The following is a 17,428-nucleotide window of genomic DNA, read 5'->3' on the forward strand; positions in this document are numbered from 1 at the left end:
GCCAAAGACCCTGAAGTCTGTTTGACAGGAATTATTCTCTGATTAGAGAGGTGATGTAGTATAAAGCAGGGATGGACGTCTATTTGACTTTGCTGCAATCTCTGCCCCTCTTTTACAGCTCGGTAGCAGACACTTCTTTACTGCTGTGTGGTTAGTTAGGTGATATTTGCACCTCTGTATCCTCCACTAATGGATCTACAGTAGTATTAGGGACCTCTCCTATTTAAGAATAGTAATGATGGGCTTCTCATAGGCCGGAGTGCAATGTCCCTTTAGATATACTCTTAGAATAGATCTCCTGTATTGAATGTTGAAGTCCAGGAAAAATTAAGGCTATGCCTTCAGTGGAGGTGAATACAGCTTGGCTATGGAGATATGAAGGTTGGGAGGCCCCTCAGTCACTGCTACCTTATCTATGCCGGTATGTGGTCTGGGGTTAGGGGGGGGTGATTGCTATTTGCTGGGGGAGCCTGTCGCTGTGTCTGCGACTGTTAATAAAACGATAGCTGCAGTGCCGTGCAGCTATACAGAATGATAGCGGGGAGAAAACAGAGTTCTTACCGGCTCCCTCCTGCAGATCAAGATGGCGGGTCCCCACGCTGCCTAGGTGAGTGCCGTTTATGGCGGCAGCTTGAATTGCGGTGCTTGTGATGGATCCTGCACTGTAGCTTAGTGAGGGTTAACCCCTCTGATCACAGGGGGGGTATTATAGGGGGTGACCGCCGGCTCCGTATGTGTAGATCTTCTTCGGCGCTGTGCGATTGTGGGTCTGATTTTCTTCTAATATAAGCTGTATTCACTGGGGCATTACACTGAACGGCTTCACAGTGATTTCAGCTGTATATTCTGCCTCCTTGACCAGCTGATTATGTTCGTACCACTTGACTTGTAATTTGGGGGCGGGGCCTAAACGGGAGTTCAGGTCCAGGCTTTGAACTTTATATTATTAATATTTAGGCACATATAGGAGCAGGCAGTAGCCCCCTTAGTCATGGGCGTAGGAAGCGGGGGGGACGGGGGGGACGGATCCCCCCCAGGAAATAATGCGGGGGGGACAGATTTGGTTAAATCCCCCCCAGGCTCCAGGGTTGCCACCCGTCCGAGACTCCGATCGCATATTTAAAGCTGTCAGTCACTCACTTCTGCGGTGGCCGGGTGATCAGCTGAGCTTCGCTCCCGAGCCTCCCCCTCCTCCCTCCTCCTCACAGTCAGTGATGCGGCTGCCAGAGCCAGGCAGTGCAGTGGTTAACTCACTGTTCAGTCTCCGGACTGCTCGCTCCTCCTCCTCGCTCCTCCTCTGCCTCCCAGTCCCTCCCTCCTTCTCTCTGATAAGGAAGTCAGGTCCAGACTCCACACAGGAAGTGACATCAGAGAGAGAGGCAGGGAGGGAGAATTTAAATCATTCTTCTTCTCCAGAGTAGACTCCAGTCCAGCTCCAGCAGCCTGCCCAAGTAGATCCCAGCCCAGTGCCCACTGTGCCCTGCCTGCAGAGTGACCAAGACAGTCCTGACACCTGTCCTAGACACTTCTAAAAAGGTATATAAAACATTTGAAGTGTGTAATGTAACAGTGTTTAAAGAGCTTCTACCACCAGAAATACCGTTATGTAGCTGACTGATATAGCGATGCGCTAATGTCAGCACTACATAACAGTATGTTTCTAACGTTAGTCCCTGCAGCCGTTTTTGCTAAAAAAGCACTTTTATTATATGCTAATGAGCCTCTAGGTGCTATGTGGGCGTAAAATCAGCACCTAGAGGCTCCGTCCACTCACCCATTATCCCGCCCAGGTCCCCTGTTCTGCCCGCCCCGCTCCTCTTGATTGATGGCACGGTCCGCCGCAGCGTTGACAAAATCCCGCGCCTGCGCCGTTCACTTCTGTCTTCGGCGCAGTGAGTGAAGGCCGCTCTCCTGATGCCGGCTTCCTCACTGTGACGTAGTCAGCGCAGGCGCAGTGAGGAATCCGGCACCAGGAGCGCATCATTCACTCACTGCGCCGAAGACAGAAGTGAACGGCGCAGGCGCGGGATTTCGGCAGCGATGCGGCGGACCGTGCCATCAATCAAGAGGAGCGGGGCGGGCACAACACTGGACCTGGGCGGGATAATGGGTGAGTGGACGGAGCCTCTAGGTGCTGATTTTACGCCCACATAGCACCTAGAGGCTCATTAGCATATTATACAAGTGTTTTTTTAGCAAAAATGTCTGCAGGGACTAATGTTAGAAACACACTGTTAAGTAGTGCTGACATTGGCGCATCGCTATATCAGTCCGCTACATAACAGTATTTCTGGTGGTAGAAACCATTTAAACAGGTTTCAGAATCTGTCAATCATCAGAAAAAACGTTACGTTATGTAGCTGACTGACATTAGCGATGGGCTTATGTCAGCAGTACATAACAGTTGTATAGTAAGGACCAGCACTCGCTCTAATAGTAATTTCAAGTAGATTTAATGGTCACATACAAGTGATAAGTGACGCGTTTCGGCTACTGTGAGCCTTTGTCAAACGTAATGGATACAAGTTGCAAACAATTTAAATAGCCCGCGGTGGAGCCGGAAATGACATCAGGTTACCATGACAACGTTGTAAACAGAGAACACAACCATGCAGAGATAATGATTAACCACCTCCGGACCGCCTAACGCAGATTCGCGTTCCGGAGGTGGCAGCGCTGCGCACAGTCACGCATATACGCGTCATCTCGCGAGACGCGAGATTTCGCTCCAAGCCGGCCCGCGCATGCGCATCGCGGGCCGGCAAAAGTTAAAGAACAAGTTCGTCACCAGCCTGCCAGCAACGATCATTGGCTGGCAGGCTGGCGATTTTTAAAAAATCCAATCACAAGCCATATAACAGATCATATTAGTAAATATGATCTGTTATATGGCTTCTCTGCTCCTGTGCTGGTCCTTTTCGTCGGTTGGATCCAGCACAGGAGCAGACTGAACTGTGAGTAGCACCAACACTACACCTTAGCCCCAGATCACCCCCCTGCACCCCAATTAACCCTTTGATCACCCCTTTGATCGCCCCTGTCAATCACCAGTGAAAGGAAAAAAAGTGATCAGTGTAAACTGTCACTTTTTTTTTTTCACTAGTATTGGCTGTTAGGTTTTAGGGATAGTTTAGGCCCCTTGGTTAGGTAGTTAGCGTCAGTTAGCGCCCACCCCACCGCACCGCAGTCACTTTTATTCGCTGAATAGCGTATCGCTAATCAGCATTTGTACTTTTATAGTATCTGTAAGTGATCAAAACTGATCACGGTCAGATCTATAATAGTATTAGTGTCACTTTAGTTCGCCCTCCACCCAAAACGCAGTGTTTGCCCGATCAGGCCTGATCGGTCGCCCACACGTGCGTTCACCCACGCCCGCCCCACCGCAGTGACAAAAAATATATATTTTTTGATCACTGCACATTCATTTTACACGCACTGCGGCGATAAAAAAATCTGTTTTGATATTTTTTATCAACCGCAGCGGCCTCCGGTACTTCGCTAGCCTCCCCTTTGTAAGACAGGCTTGCTTTTTTTCTTGGGTAGTCTCAGGGAATACCCCTAAATTTAGTAGTCCAAAATGTCAAACAGGGGGTATTCTTCTGAAGAGGCCTACAGGATTCTGACCCAGTCGGATGAGGAGTGGGAACCCTCATCTGATGAATCTAGCGGGTCAGAATATGAACCTGTGGAAAGCAGTGGCTCTCTGACCCAAAGTTCGAGGAGGTGGAGGTCCCTGGCAGCACCAGGCGTACCCGGCCCCATGTCGCTAGACCACAGGTTATGCAGGATCCGCTTCAAGAGCAGCAGAGTGGGGCTGTCGCTGCCGGATCACGTGGTGAGGCATACACCAGCAGCGCAGCCCTCCCTGGACCTAGTACCAGCACTGCCGTACAACATGGTGACGTGGCGAGCACCAGAAGGGCAGTTGAAGCTGGTACGGTGGCACGTGCACTAGTTACCCCGTCGCAGCCACCGCAAAGACAGGCCCGTAGAGCCCCTAGAATCCCTGAGGTGCTGGCAAACCCTGATTGGCAGTCACCAACTTCAGCCGCACCTGTAGTTCCCCCTTTCACCGCCCAGTCTGGAGTTCGGGTTGAGACGGCTCAAATCGGTTCGGCCCTGGGATTTTTTGAGCTGTTCTTGACTGCGGAGCTCTTGGACTTAGTCGTGGCAGAGACCAACCAGTATGCCACACAATTTATATCCGCCAACCCGGGAAGCTTTTATGCCCAGCCTTTCCGGTGGAAACCAGTCCAAGTTTCCGAAATTAAATTTTTTTTGGGCCTTCTCCTCAACATGGGCCTGACAAAAAAGCATGAATTGCGGTCATATTGGTCAACGCACCCGATTCATCACATGCCCATGTTCTCTGCTGCTATGTCCAGGGCACGATTTGAGGCCATCCTCCGTTTCCTGCATTTTAGCGACAACACCACCTCCCGTCCCAGAGGCCACCCAGCTTTTGACCGGCTCCACAAAATTCGGCCCCTCATAGACCATTTCAACCAGAAATTTGCAGATTTGTATACCCCCGAGCAAAACATCTGCGTAGACGAGTCCCTAATACATTTTACCGGGCGCCTTGGCTTCAAACAGTACATCCCAAGCAAGCGTGCCCGGTATGGGGTCAAATTGTATAAGCTCTGTGAAAGGGCCACAGGCTATACCCACAAATTTCGTGTCTATGAGGGAAAAGATCAGACCCTGGAGCCGGTCGGTTGCCCTGACTACCTGGGGAGCAGTGGGAAGACAGTCTGGGACTTGGTGTCACCCTTATTCGGCAAGGGGTACCATCTTTATGTGGACAATTTTTACACAAGTGTGGCCCTCTTTAGGCATTTGTTTCTAGAACGGATTTGCGCCTGTGGCACCGCGCGAACTAGTCGCGTGGGCTTCCCCCAACGGCTTGTAACCACCCGTCTTGCAAGGGGGGAGAGGGCTGCCTTGTGTAACGAAGAACTGCTCGCGGTGAAATGGAGAGACAAGCGTGACGTTTACATGCTCTCCTCCATTCACGCAGACACGACAATCCAAATTGAGCGAGCAACCCGTGTCATTGAAAAGCCCCTCTGTGTCCACGACTATAATGCGCTCATGGGAGGGGTGGACTTCAATGACCAGATGTTGTCTCCGTATTTAGTTTCCCGCAGAACCAGACGCTGGTATAAGAAGGTGTCTGTATATTTAATTCAATTGGCGCTGTACAATAGTTTTGTTCTCTACAGTAAGGCTGGGAGAACACGATCTTTCCTCAAATTCCAGGAAGAGATCATCGAGAACCTCCTTTACCCAGGAGGTTCCGTGGCCCCATCCCCCAGTGTAGTTAGCCGTCTACACGAGCGACATTTCCCCAGTGTCGTTCCTGGTACCTCAACCCAACCGTCACCCCGAAAAAGATGACGTGTCTGTAGCAGGAGTGGAATAAGGCGTGACACCCGCTATTTCTGTCCTGACTGTGCTGACCACCCTGCCCTATGCTATGGAGAGTGTTTCCGGAAGTACCACACACAGGTACACCTAGCATAGGGATTGCATCTCACAGGACAGGCACACAGGGCTATTAGGGCCCTTTTACTCTCAGCTGCTGCAAACCTCTCCTTTCACCTGGGATAAAGTGCATAACGTACTTCGCCACATCTTTGGGCGATTTGCGCTTTGCACATTGTCCCATGGTGAAGGAGAGGTTTGTTCTATAAAGGTAAAAAAAACTAAACAAAAAAAAAATTACCGGTAAGTAAAAAAGTTAAAAAAGTTTAAAAAAGTTAATATGTTCTGTTCTAAAGTTAATAAAGTTATTGCTTTGCGGCCTGGTTTTTTCTTTTTTGTTTTGTTTTTTTTACCTTCCAGGTGGACCAACCGATCGACCAGCTGCAGCACTGATGTGCATTCGGACAGAAGCATTGTGCTGCTGTCAGATTACACGCAAGTCGGTGTATGCGGCGCTGCAAGACGAGATTTCTCCTCTGCAGTAAAAGATATGTTTGCCGAGGCATATGAGCTGAGGCGGTGGCGGTGTTCATATACTTTGGCAAACACTTTGTATATATAAAAAAAAAAAATCCCGGCAATGATTTATTCATCCACATCGATTGATGTGAATGGAGAAATCTGGTTTGCCAGGGCATACGAGCTGAAGTGGGTATGGATGTTGGGCGGAGCTCCTATGTCCTGGCAGACGCCTTTCCCCTCCTTTTTCTTTTTTTGGCAGAGATTTTTTCATCCACATTGATCGATGCGAATGAAGAAATCTGTGCCGTTCATTTTTTTCTTTCAGCCCAGAGGCTGAACGGAAAAAAAAAATCTCATTACCCGTATGCTCAATATAAGGAGAATAGCAGAAACTCCTAATGCTGGGCATACATGTAATGATTGCGGAGACCCTCAAATGCCAGGGCAGTACAAACACCCCACAAATAACACCATTTTGGAAAGAAGACACCCCAAGGTATTCGCTGAGGGGCATATTGAGTCCATGAAAGATTGAAATTTTTGTCCCAAGTTAGCGGAAAGGGAGACTTTGTGAGAACAAAATCCAAAAAATCAATTTCCGCTAACTTGTGCCAAAATTTTTTTTTTTCAATGAACTCGCCATGCCCCTCATTGAATACCTTGGGGTGTCTTCTTTCCAAAATGGGGTCACATGTGGGGTATTTATACTGCCCTGGCATTTTAGGGGCCCCAAAGCGTGAGAAGAAGTCTGGTATCCAAATGTCTAAAAATGCCCTCCTAAAAGGAATTTGGGCCCCTTTGCCCACCTAGGCTGCAAAAAAGTGTCACACATGTGGTATCTCCGTATTCAGCAGAAGTTGGGAAATATGTTTTGGGGTGTCATTTTACATATACCCATGCTGGGTGAGATAAATATCTTGGTCAAATGCCAACTTTGTATAAAAAAAATGGGAAAAGTTGTCTTTTGCCAAGATATTTCTCTCACCCAGCATGGGTATATGTAAAATGACACCCCAAAACACATTCCTTACCTTCTCCTGAGTACGGAGATACCAGATGTGTGACACTTTTTTGCAGCCTAGCTGGGCAAAGAAGCCCACATTCCAAAGAGCACCTTTCAGATTTCACAGGTCATTTACCTACTTACCAGACATTAGGGCCCCTGGAAAATGCCAGGGCAGTATAACTGCCCCACAAGTGACCCCATTTTGGAAAGAAGACACCCCAAGGTATTCCGTGAGGGGCATGGCAAGTTCCTAGAATTTTTTATTTTTTGTCACAAGTTAGTGGACAATGATGATTTTTTTTTTTTTTTTTTTTTTCATACAAAGTCTCCTATTCCACTAACTTGTGACAAAAAAAAAAAAATTTCCATGAACTCACTATGCCCATCAGCGAATACCTTGGGGTCTCTTCTTTCCAAAATGGGGTCACTTGTGGGGTAGTTATACTGCCCTGGCATTCTAGGGGCCCAAATGTGTGGTAAGGAGTTTGAAATCAAATTCAGTAAAAAATGACCTGTGAAATCCGAAAGGTGCTCTTTGGAATATGGGCCCCTTTGCCCACCTAGGCTGCAAAAAAGTGTCACACATCTGGTATCTCCGTACTCAGGAGAAGGTGGGGAATGTGTTTTGGGGTGTCATTTTATATATACCCATGCTGGGTGAGAGAAATATCTTGGCAAAAGACAACTTTTCCCATTTTTTTATACAAAGTTGTCATTTGACCAAGATATTTATCTCACCCAGCATGGGTATATGTAAAAAGACACCCCAAAACACATTCCTCAACTTCTCCTGAGTACGGCAATACCACATGTGTGACACTTTTTTGCAGCCTAGGTGGGCAAAGGGGCCCATATTCCAAAGAGCACCTTTCGGATTTCACTCGTCATTTTTTACAGAATTTGATTTCAAACTCCTTACCACACATTTGGGCCCCTAGAATGCCAGGGCAGTATAACTACCCCACAAGTGACCCCATTTTGGAAAGAAGAAACCCCAAGGTATTCGCTGATGGGCATAGTGAGTTCATGGAAATTTTTATTTTTTGTCACAAGTTAGTGGAATATGAGACTTTGTATGAAAAAAAAAAAAAAAAATAATCATTTTCCACTAACTTGTGACAAAAAATAAAAAATTTGAGGAACTCGCCATGCCCCTCACAGAATACCTTGGGGTGTCTTCTTTCCAAAATGGGGTCACTTGTGGGGTAGTTATACTGCCCTGGCATTTTCCAGGGGCCCTAATGTCTGGTAAGTAGGTAAATGACCTGTGAAATCCGAAAGGTGCTCTTTGGAATGTGGGCCCCTTTGCCCACCTAGGCTGCAAAAAAGTGTCACACATCTGGTATCTCCGTACTCAGGAGAAGGTGGGGAATGTGTTTTGGGGTGTCATTTTACATATACCCATGCTGGGTGAGAGAAATATCTTGGCAAAAGACAACTTTTCCCATTTTTTTATACAAAGTTGTCATTTGACCAAGATATTTATCTCACCCAGCATGGGTATATGTAAAAAGACACCCCAAAACACATTCCTCAACTTCTCCTGAGTACGGGGATACCAGATGTGTGACACTTTTTTGCAGCCTAGGTGGGCAAAGGGGCCCATATTCCAAAGAGCACCTTTCGGATTTCACTCGTCATTTTTTACAGAATTTGATTTCAAACTCCTTACCACACATTTGGGCCCCTAGAATGCCAGGGCAGTATAACTACCCCACAAGTGACCCCATTTTGGAAAGAAGAGACCCCAAGGTATTCGCTGATGGGCATAGTGAGTTCATAGAACTTTTTATTTTTTGTCACAAGTTAGTGGAATATGAGACTTTGTAAGAAAAAAAAAAAAAAAATCATCATTTTCCGCTAACTTGTGACAAAAAATAAAAAGTTCTATGAACTCACTATGCCCATCAGCGAATACCTTAGGGTGTGTACTTTCAGAAATGGGGTCATTTGTGGGGTGTTTGTACTGTCTGGGCATTGTAGAACCTCAGGAAACATGACAGGTGCTCAGAAAGTCAGAGCTGCTTCAAAAAGCGGAAATTCACATTTTTGTACCATAGTTTGTAAATGCTATAACTTTTACCCAAACCATTTTTTTTTTACCCAAACATTTTTTTTTTATCAAAGACATGTAGAACTATAAATTTAGAGCAAAATTTCTATATGGATGTCGTTTTTTTTGCAAAATTTTACAACTGAAAGTGAAAAATGTCATTTTTTTGCAAAAAAATCGTTAAATTTCGATTAATAACAAAAAAAGTAAAAATGTCAGCAGCAATGAAATACCACCAAATGAAAGCTCTATTAGTGAGAAGAAAAGGAGGTAAAATTCATTTGGGTGGTAAGTTGCATGACCGAGCAATAAACGGTGAAAGTAGTGTAGGTCAGAAGTGTAAAAAGTGGCCTGGTCTTTCAGGGTGTTTAAGCACTGGGGGCTGAGGTGGTTAAACAAGTGGATGAACAGATAACTATCATTGCTTAACAGGGCACCATGCTTTGCAGTGCTACATTCTATTGATCATCATAATATTATTATAGTATAATGTTCCATACTGGATGCTAGAAACTGTACCAAACTTATACAGAAGAAAAAAGGAAAAAAAGAACATAATTAATTCTCAGTGCACCATGCTTTACAGTGCCACATTTTGCTAAACCTTATATAATGATGTAAAATACTGAATGCAGAGGTGCTACAATTTTGCGTGGTAAACTTACGCCCTGATCAAGCACTAAATGACATGGGTTGGAGTCAAGTTCTCTGTGAAAGAAAGAAAGAGGGAACATGTTGAAAGGGTTACTGCACACTGTGGCTTACAGAAAACTATTTACATCATAATCACGATTTAATCCCTTTGGTTCTAGGTTTGGAGGCGATGAATCCAAAAGGCTTCTCTTTTTTTGAGCATTTTACACCTGTCTCCTCCTCTCCGGGGCAGTGACACGCGCTCTATTATCTGGAGGCGCAGCCGGGAGATGGCATGTCGGTGTTTCTCAAAATGATACGGAATGGGAAGTAACAGATTTTTCTTTCTAATGGTAGATTTATGTTTGCAGAAACGGTCTTTCATCCTCATGGAGGTCTCACCGACATACACAAGACCACAGGGACACTTGAAGAGATAGACCACGAAATTGCTATTACAGGTAAAGAAGCCATTTATTTTACATGTTTCCCCTGTGTACGGGTGGGTGAAGTGTTCTCCTTTTAATAGCACTAGAGCAGTGTATACATTGAAGGCATGGATATGTCCCATTCTTGGGTGTTGAGAGGGTGGCCTGGCGTAGAGGGTGTCTGTCGCTACCTACATCAGCCCTGACTAGGATGTCTCGAATATTTTTGCACCTTTTGTAGCATATCATAGGTGGGGATTGAAATTCCGTAACATTGGGGTAAGCTCTGCTGAGAATACTCCAATGTTTGTTGAGGTCAGTCCTGCATTTATTGATCCAAGGGTCGGTATTTCACCACAAAGGGAACTCGTGGCTGTTTATCACTAGCGGTGGAGCTGTCTTTAGGCGGTTTCGCCTGTTGTGTATTTAATAGGTCTTGCGGATAACCTCTGTTACAAAATTTATCTAGCATTTCTTCCTGACGTGCTGTTTTCATATTGGTGTCAGACACTATCCTATTTGCGTGTGGCGGGGAGACATTCGAACCCTCGAACAATTCATGCAGTATATCAACTCTGTGTGGAAGGAGCTGCAGTTCGCCGTGCACTCAGATGGGTCTAAAATCAATTTCCTTGACACATGGGTTATAAAGGATGAGAAGGGGCAGATACACACAGACCTGTACACCAAGAATACTGACAGCACCAGTCTGCTGCACTTCACCAGTAACCGTCCTCCTGCAGTCAACAAATCACTCCCCTATTCACAACTCCAGAGAGTGAACAGGATAGTGTCCGACACCGACATGAGAACGGCGCGTCAGGAAGAAATGCTAGATAAATTTTGTAACAGAGGTTATCCGCAAGACCTATTAAATACACAACAGGCGAAACCACCTAAAGACAGCTCCACTACTAGTGATAAACAGCCACGAGTTCCCTTTGTGGTGAAATACCGACCCTTGGATCAATAAATGCAGGACTATCCTCAATAAACATTGGAGTATTCTCAGCAGAGCTTACCCCAATGTCACGGAATCTCAATCCCCACCTATGATATGCTACCAAAGGTGTAAAAATATTCGAGACCTCTTAGTCAGGGCTGATGTAGGTAGCGACAGACATACCCTGCGCCAGGCCACCCTCTCAACACCCAAGAATGGGACATATCCATGCCTTCAATGTATACACTGCTCTAGTGCCATTAAAGGAGAACACTTCACCCACCCATACACAGGGGAAAAATTTAAAATAAATGGCTTCTTTACCTGTAATAGCAATTTCGTGGTCTATCTCTTGAAGTGTCCCTGTGGCCTTGTGTATGTCGGTGAGACCTCCATGAGGATGAAAAACCGTTTCTGCAAACATAAATCTACCATTAGAAAGAAAAATCTACTACTCCCCATCCCATATCATTTTGAGAAACACCGACATGCCATCTCCCGGCTGCGCCTCCAGATAATAGAGCGCGTATCACTGCCCGGAGAGGAGGAGACAGGTGTAAAATGCTCAAAAAAAGAGAAGCCTTTTGGATTCATCGCCTCCAAACCCTAGAACCTAAGGGGTTAAATCGTGATTATGATTTAAATAGTTTTCTGTAAGTTACAGTGTGCAGTAACCCTTTCAACATGTTCCCTCTTTCTTTCTTTCACAGAGAACTTGACTCCAATCCATGTCATTTAGTGCTTGATCAGGGCGTAAGTTTACCACGCAAAATTGTAGCACCTTTGCATTCAGTATTTTACATCATTATATAAGGTTTAGCAAAATGTGGCACTGTAAAGCATGGTGCACTGAGAATTAATTATGTTCTTTTTTTCCTTTTTTCTTCTGTATAAGTTTGGTACAGTTTCTAGCATCCAGTATGGAACATTATACTATAATAATATTATGATGATCAATAGAATGTAGCACTGCAAAGCATGGTGCCCTGTTAAGCAATGATAGTTATCTGTTCATCCACTTGTTTAATCATTATCTCTGCATTGTTGTGTCCTCTGTTTACAACGTTGTCATGGTAACCTGATGTCATTTCCGGCTCCACCGAGGGCTATTTAAATTGTTTGCAACTTGTATCCATTACGTTTGACAAAGGCTCACAGTAGCCGAAACGCGTCACTTATCACTTGTATGTGACCATTAAATCTACTTGAAATTACTATTAGAGCGAGTGCTGGTCCTTACTATACAACTATCTGTGGATCTTCTCCGGGACACGCGCACCGCATCACTGAGAGCAGAAGTGCCGCTTGTATCTTCACACACACACACACACTTAAAATTTAACAATATAAACAACCCGCAGTTTACTGAATAAGAATATACCCGGTGAGCAAAAATGCTGTCCCCCCCAGATTAATTGGGGTTCCTACACCCATGCCCTTAGTGTGCCCTTCACTGAAAGTAATCACTGCCGGTGCCAGCGCTTGTAACAGTTCACTCTGGCAGTTGGACATTGCAGGTACAGTGAGGCAGCTCCTGCACTTCTCAGCCGGATTAAAGGGTTTCTGTCACCCCACAAAATTCATTTTTTTTTTTTTTGGATAGTTAGATTCCTCATAGCGCGATATAGGAGAATATAATAGCCTTACTTACTTTCATGCGGCCGATTCTTTATAAAACGAAGTTTTATAATATGTAAATGAGGGCTCTACCAGCAAGTAGGGCGTCTACTTGCTGGTAGCCGCAGCAGAAAACCGCCCCCTCGCCGTGTTGATTGACAGGGCCAGCCGTGATCTTCTCCTCCGGCCGGCCCTGTCAGTAATTCAAAAATCGCGCGCCTCTGGTCATTCGGCGCAGGCGCTCTGAGATGAGGAGGCTCGTCTCCTCAGCACTCCCTCAGTGCGCCTGCGCCGATGACATCACCGAAAGAGAAGACGTCATCGGCGCAGGCGCACTGAGGGAGTGCTGAGGAGACGAGCCTCCTCATCTCAGAGCGCCTGCGCCGAATGACCAGAGGCGCGCGATTTTTGAATTACTGACAGGGCCGGCCGGAGGAGGAGATCACGGCTGGCCCTGTCAATCAACACGGCGAGGGGGCGGTTTTCTGCTGCGGCTACCAGCAAGTAGACGCCCTACTTGCTGGTAGAGCCCTCATTTACATATTATAAACTTATAATAGAATCGGCCGCATGAAAGTAAGTAAGACTATTATATTCTCCTATATCGCGCTATGAGGAATCTAACTATCCAAAAAAAAAAAAAAGAGTTTTGTGGGGTGACAGAAACCCTTTAAGCTCCGGCCGAATCTACTTTCTCAGCTTGTGATCGCCACCAGGCTCTCACAAAGCTCCACACTGACCTTTTTCTGTTATAACTTTGTACCGGGGGTGTCCTCTTGTAGGTCGCTGGTCCAGGTAATCGTCCCAATCGCGACCAGTCTGCAGAGCCCTGCAGACTTAGACAGGCGGCACCCAGAAAACCGGCACTATTTTTTCCTTCTCAGCAATAGCTCCCAGCCGGGAGCGCTTACATCAGTGTCAGTTCCAGCAAGGCCGCAGGGTTTTCTTCAATAATCCTGCTAAAAAGGATGATAAACTGGCAATATGAGGGTGCCAGGTGACTGTCCCACTTGAGGTTGCCAAAAATGACACCGATTTTGGGGTCAAACGCAGTAAATTTGAGTAAAAATCAGCTTATAAGGCAGGAGCTCTTCCAAGACACAGCCGTTCAGCTCCCCAGCCAGCTCCGCCTCCTTTCTGCACTTCTTTATTTGTTTTCCCCTCTCCAATCAACTTTTTAATCAAGGTATGCTGTTCTTCTGATCAATGTCTGGAACGACCCATGTTCCTCAGAATTTCAGAGAGAAATGCACTGTAACCACCATGCACATTTGCTGCCTTCCTTCCTTAAATAAGGGCAATAATTGCCACCTGTTTTTCAAAGAATTGAATGACCTCACTCATTGAACTCCACACTGCTATTATTTTGAACATGGCCCTTTCAATAAGTGATTGAATGACAGAGAATCAGCAGCATGCATGTCATGACTGTTGGGTCTGTTGGGTTTCTATTACCCTACTACATCTGCTAGTAAATTATTTACCATGTAGAAATATAATTTCTACCAAAAACAGTGATTGATCAGGTTAGTGATGTCTGATTGCTATTATTTTTAACAACTGTAAGTCCATCAAGTTCAACCAAGGGATAGGTGGGCATGCGAATCCCAGAAGGAATTGAGACTCAGATTTCTACACATTTTCATAAGCATTAATGTTGTTTACTTTTAAGAATTCATCTAAACCCTTTTTAAAACTATCCACTGTTCCTGCTGTGACCCCGTCCTGAGGAAGTCTATTCCACAGCTTCATCGTTCTTACAGTAAATAAGCTGTGATGCTTCCAGAGACTGAACTTTTTCCTCTCCAATCGGAGGCACTGCTTCCTTGTCTTTTGAGCGCATTTTACATAGAACAGTTTTCCACCGTATTTTTTGTTTGGGCCATTTGCATATTTGTATAGGTTAATCATGTCCCCCCTTAGACGTCTCTTCTCAAGATTAAATAAATTCAATTATTTTAATCTTTCTTCATAACTAAGACCCCCCATGCCCCTTATCATTTTAGTCGCTCTCCTCTGTACTTTTTTCAGCTGTAGTGTGTCCTTTCTATGGACTGGTGCCGAGAACTGAACTGCATATTCCAGATGAGGCCACACCAACGCTTTGTAAAGTAGTAATATTACATCCCTTCCGCGCGAGTCCATGCCTCGTTTAATGCATGACAATAGCCTGGTGGCCTTAGAAGTAGCTGATTGATATTGTATGCTGTTATTTACTCTACCATCTACAAGGACACCCAAATTGTTCTTTATTAGCTACTCTCCCAGTGTTACATCACCTAGAACATATGAAGCATTGAGATTATTACTTCCAAGATGCATAACTTTACATTTGTCCACATTGAAACTCATTTGCTAAGTTGATGCCCAATCACTCAGAGTGTTCAAGTCAGCTTATAGTTCATGGACATCTACCATAGACTGTATAGTACTACATAGCTTAGTATCATCTGCAAAAATAGAAATGGTGCTATTAATCTCGTCCCCGATATCATTAATAAATAAGTTAAATTATAAATGGCCCAGCACTGAACCTTGGGGTACACCACTTATATCCCGGGACCATTCTGAATAGGAATCATTGACCACTACTCTCTGGACACTGTCCTTCAGCCAGTTTTCAATCCAATTACAGACTATACTTTCCAAGCCTATAGACCAGCGATGCCCAACCTGCGGCCCTCCAGCTGTTGTAAAACTACAACTCCCATCAACGCCTGTTATAGGTTGATAACTATAGACTGTCCAAGCATGCTGGGAGTTGTAGTTTTGCAACAGCTGGAGGGCCGCAGGTCGGTCATCCCTGCTATAGACCTTACTTTACCTATTAAACATCTATGAGGGACAGTATCAAAAGCCTTTGCGAAATCCAGAAACACTCCATCCACAGCCGCCCCTCTGTCCAGGCTACTACTTACCTCCTCATAAAAACAGATCAGGTTAGTCTGACAACTTCTGTCCTTGGTGAACCCATGCTGGTTATCACTTATAATGTTATTTATAGTCACATACTCCTGTATATAGTCCCTTAAAAGTCCTTCAAACATTTTTCCCCCAGCAGAAGTTAAACTAACTGGTCTATAATAGTGTTGATCACGAATATTCAAATTTTACATTTTTATCACGAATATAAGTAGTTTGAAAATTCGCGAATATTTAGAATATAGTTATACATATTCGTAATTTTGAATATTCCAAAAAAATTTTCCATTTTTTTTTTTTGTTTTGTTTTTTTATTCGATTTTTTTTTTTTTTTTTTTTTTAAATCAGTACACATGATCCCTCCCTGCTTCTAGCTTGTGGGCCAATAAGAAGGCTGCAATATACTTGACTTTAGGAGTAGTAGTGTTTGCGAATTTTGCTCTATATTCGTTTTTTTCTAATATTCGCTATATATTGCTATATATTCTTGTTTTAGAATATTACGAATATTCGAAAAAACTGAGTTATAGCAATATAGCTATGAAAAATTTTTATCCGAAAATTCGAATAACGAAAATTCGCATATTACACAATCATTACCTTGCCGATTTTTCGAGTAAAAAAAAATTGCGAATTTTCAAATTTTCAACGAATATTCTACTAAATATTCGCGAAATATCGCGAATTCGAATATGACCCCTGCCGCTCATCACTAGTCTATAATTACTTGTGAAGGACCTTGATCCTTTTTTGAATATGGGATGTATGTCTTCATCAGTATATAACTACATGTTCATGTTCATGGTCTCTGTAGTCTTACCAGGTCCCGGGGCATCATCCATCATATTTCACTATTGGGTCCCCTGTGCACGCTCCACGGATCTAGAAAATGTACAGAATATTTCATATATTACATATTGTGGGGACTCGCTCTGGTAGACAGGATTAGTTGACGCAGTATAGAGGCAACAACAAGTTCTTTGGATCAAACAGTTCAGTGTTTTATTCACACTTTAGGCAAGTGACAAAACAAGCAGTCATATTTAAACAAAAAGTAATCTTGTGGTGTTGGTGGTAATTCACACCATGCGGCAATTCTGCCTCAAAGAGTCCTTGCTGATAGTAGCACCAACCTGTTTTCACGCCAAACAGGTGGCAACCATTCATTCAGATACAAGGCTTCCAGATCCCAACACAGAGACATGGCTTCTGAGCCCAGCTGCCTATTTAAGGACAGCCAGGTGCTGCCAAAAACAGGACCAGCACTTAAAATCCGGTCCAGTATTTGACCTCACCTCGCACATGCTGGGAGGAAAATACCTTTTCCAGACCAAACCTCTCACTGTGTCACATACCCCCCCTTTATTCAACCCTGAGAGGGTGAACACACACCAGACAGTGTACCTGGGACAGGTCCTCCGCATTTCCCTGTAACCGGCCTGCCCTGTGTTCCACAAAAAAAAAAAAAATTTGTGGGGAGAGAAACCATCGGATGACTCAGGCATTTCTGTCCTTGGCCTGGCTCATCCACTTGAGAGAGGACTGGTCAGTCACCAGGCAGAATTTTCTCCCCAATAAATAGTGGAGAGCTTCTAGTGCCCACTTGATAGCCAGGCACTCTCTTTCCACTTTACTATACTGGGTCTTGGCTTGGGTGAGCTTACGGGTGAGGAAGACAGCAGGATGCTAATCTCCCTTGACTTCCTGAGACAGTACAGCACCGAGGCCTACTTCAGAGGCATTGGTCTGTACTATAAACTCCCCTTTAAAGTCAGGCGTCACCAAAACTGGGGACCCGCACAGGGCCGACTTCAAAGCGGAGAAAGCCTCTTCCGATTGATCATCCCAGTGAATCATCATTGACTTGTGTCCAT

The 17,428-nt window shown here is 44.8% G+C and overlaps 1 protein-coding gene across 1 annotated transcript in view; it reads left to right on the forward strand.

Moving 5' to 3' along the window:
- Nucleotides 1-17,428, forward strand: part of KMO (kynurenine 3-monooxygenase) — a 1,955,166-nt gene that overhangs the window by 787,535 nt on the left and 1,150,203 nt on the right. The window lies entirely within an intron of this gene.

This window comes from Bufo bufo, chromosome 4, assembly GCF_905171765.1.
Source record: "Bufo bufo chromosome 4, aBufBuf1.1, whole genome shotgun sequence".
NCBI classification, from domain to species: Eukaryota; Metazoa; Chordata; class Amphibia; order Anura; family Bufonidae; genus Bufo; species Bufo bufo.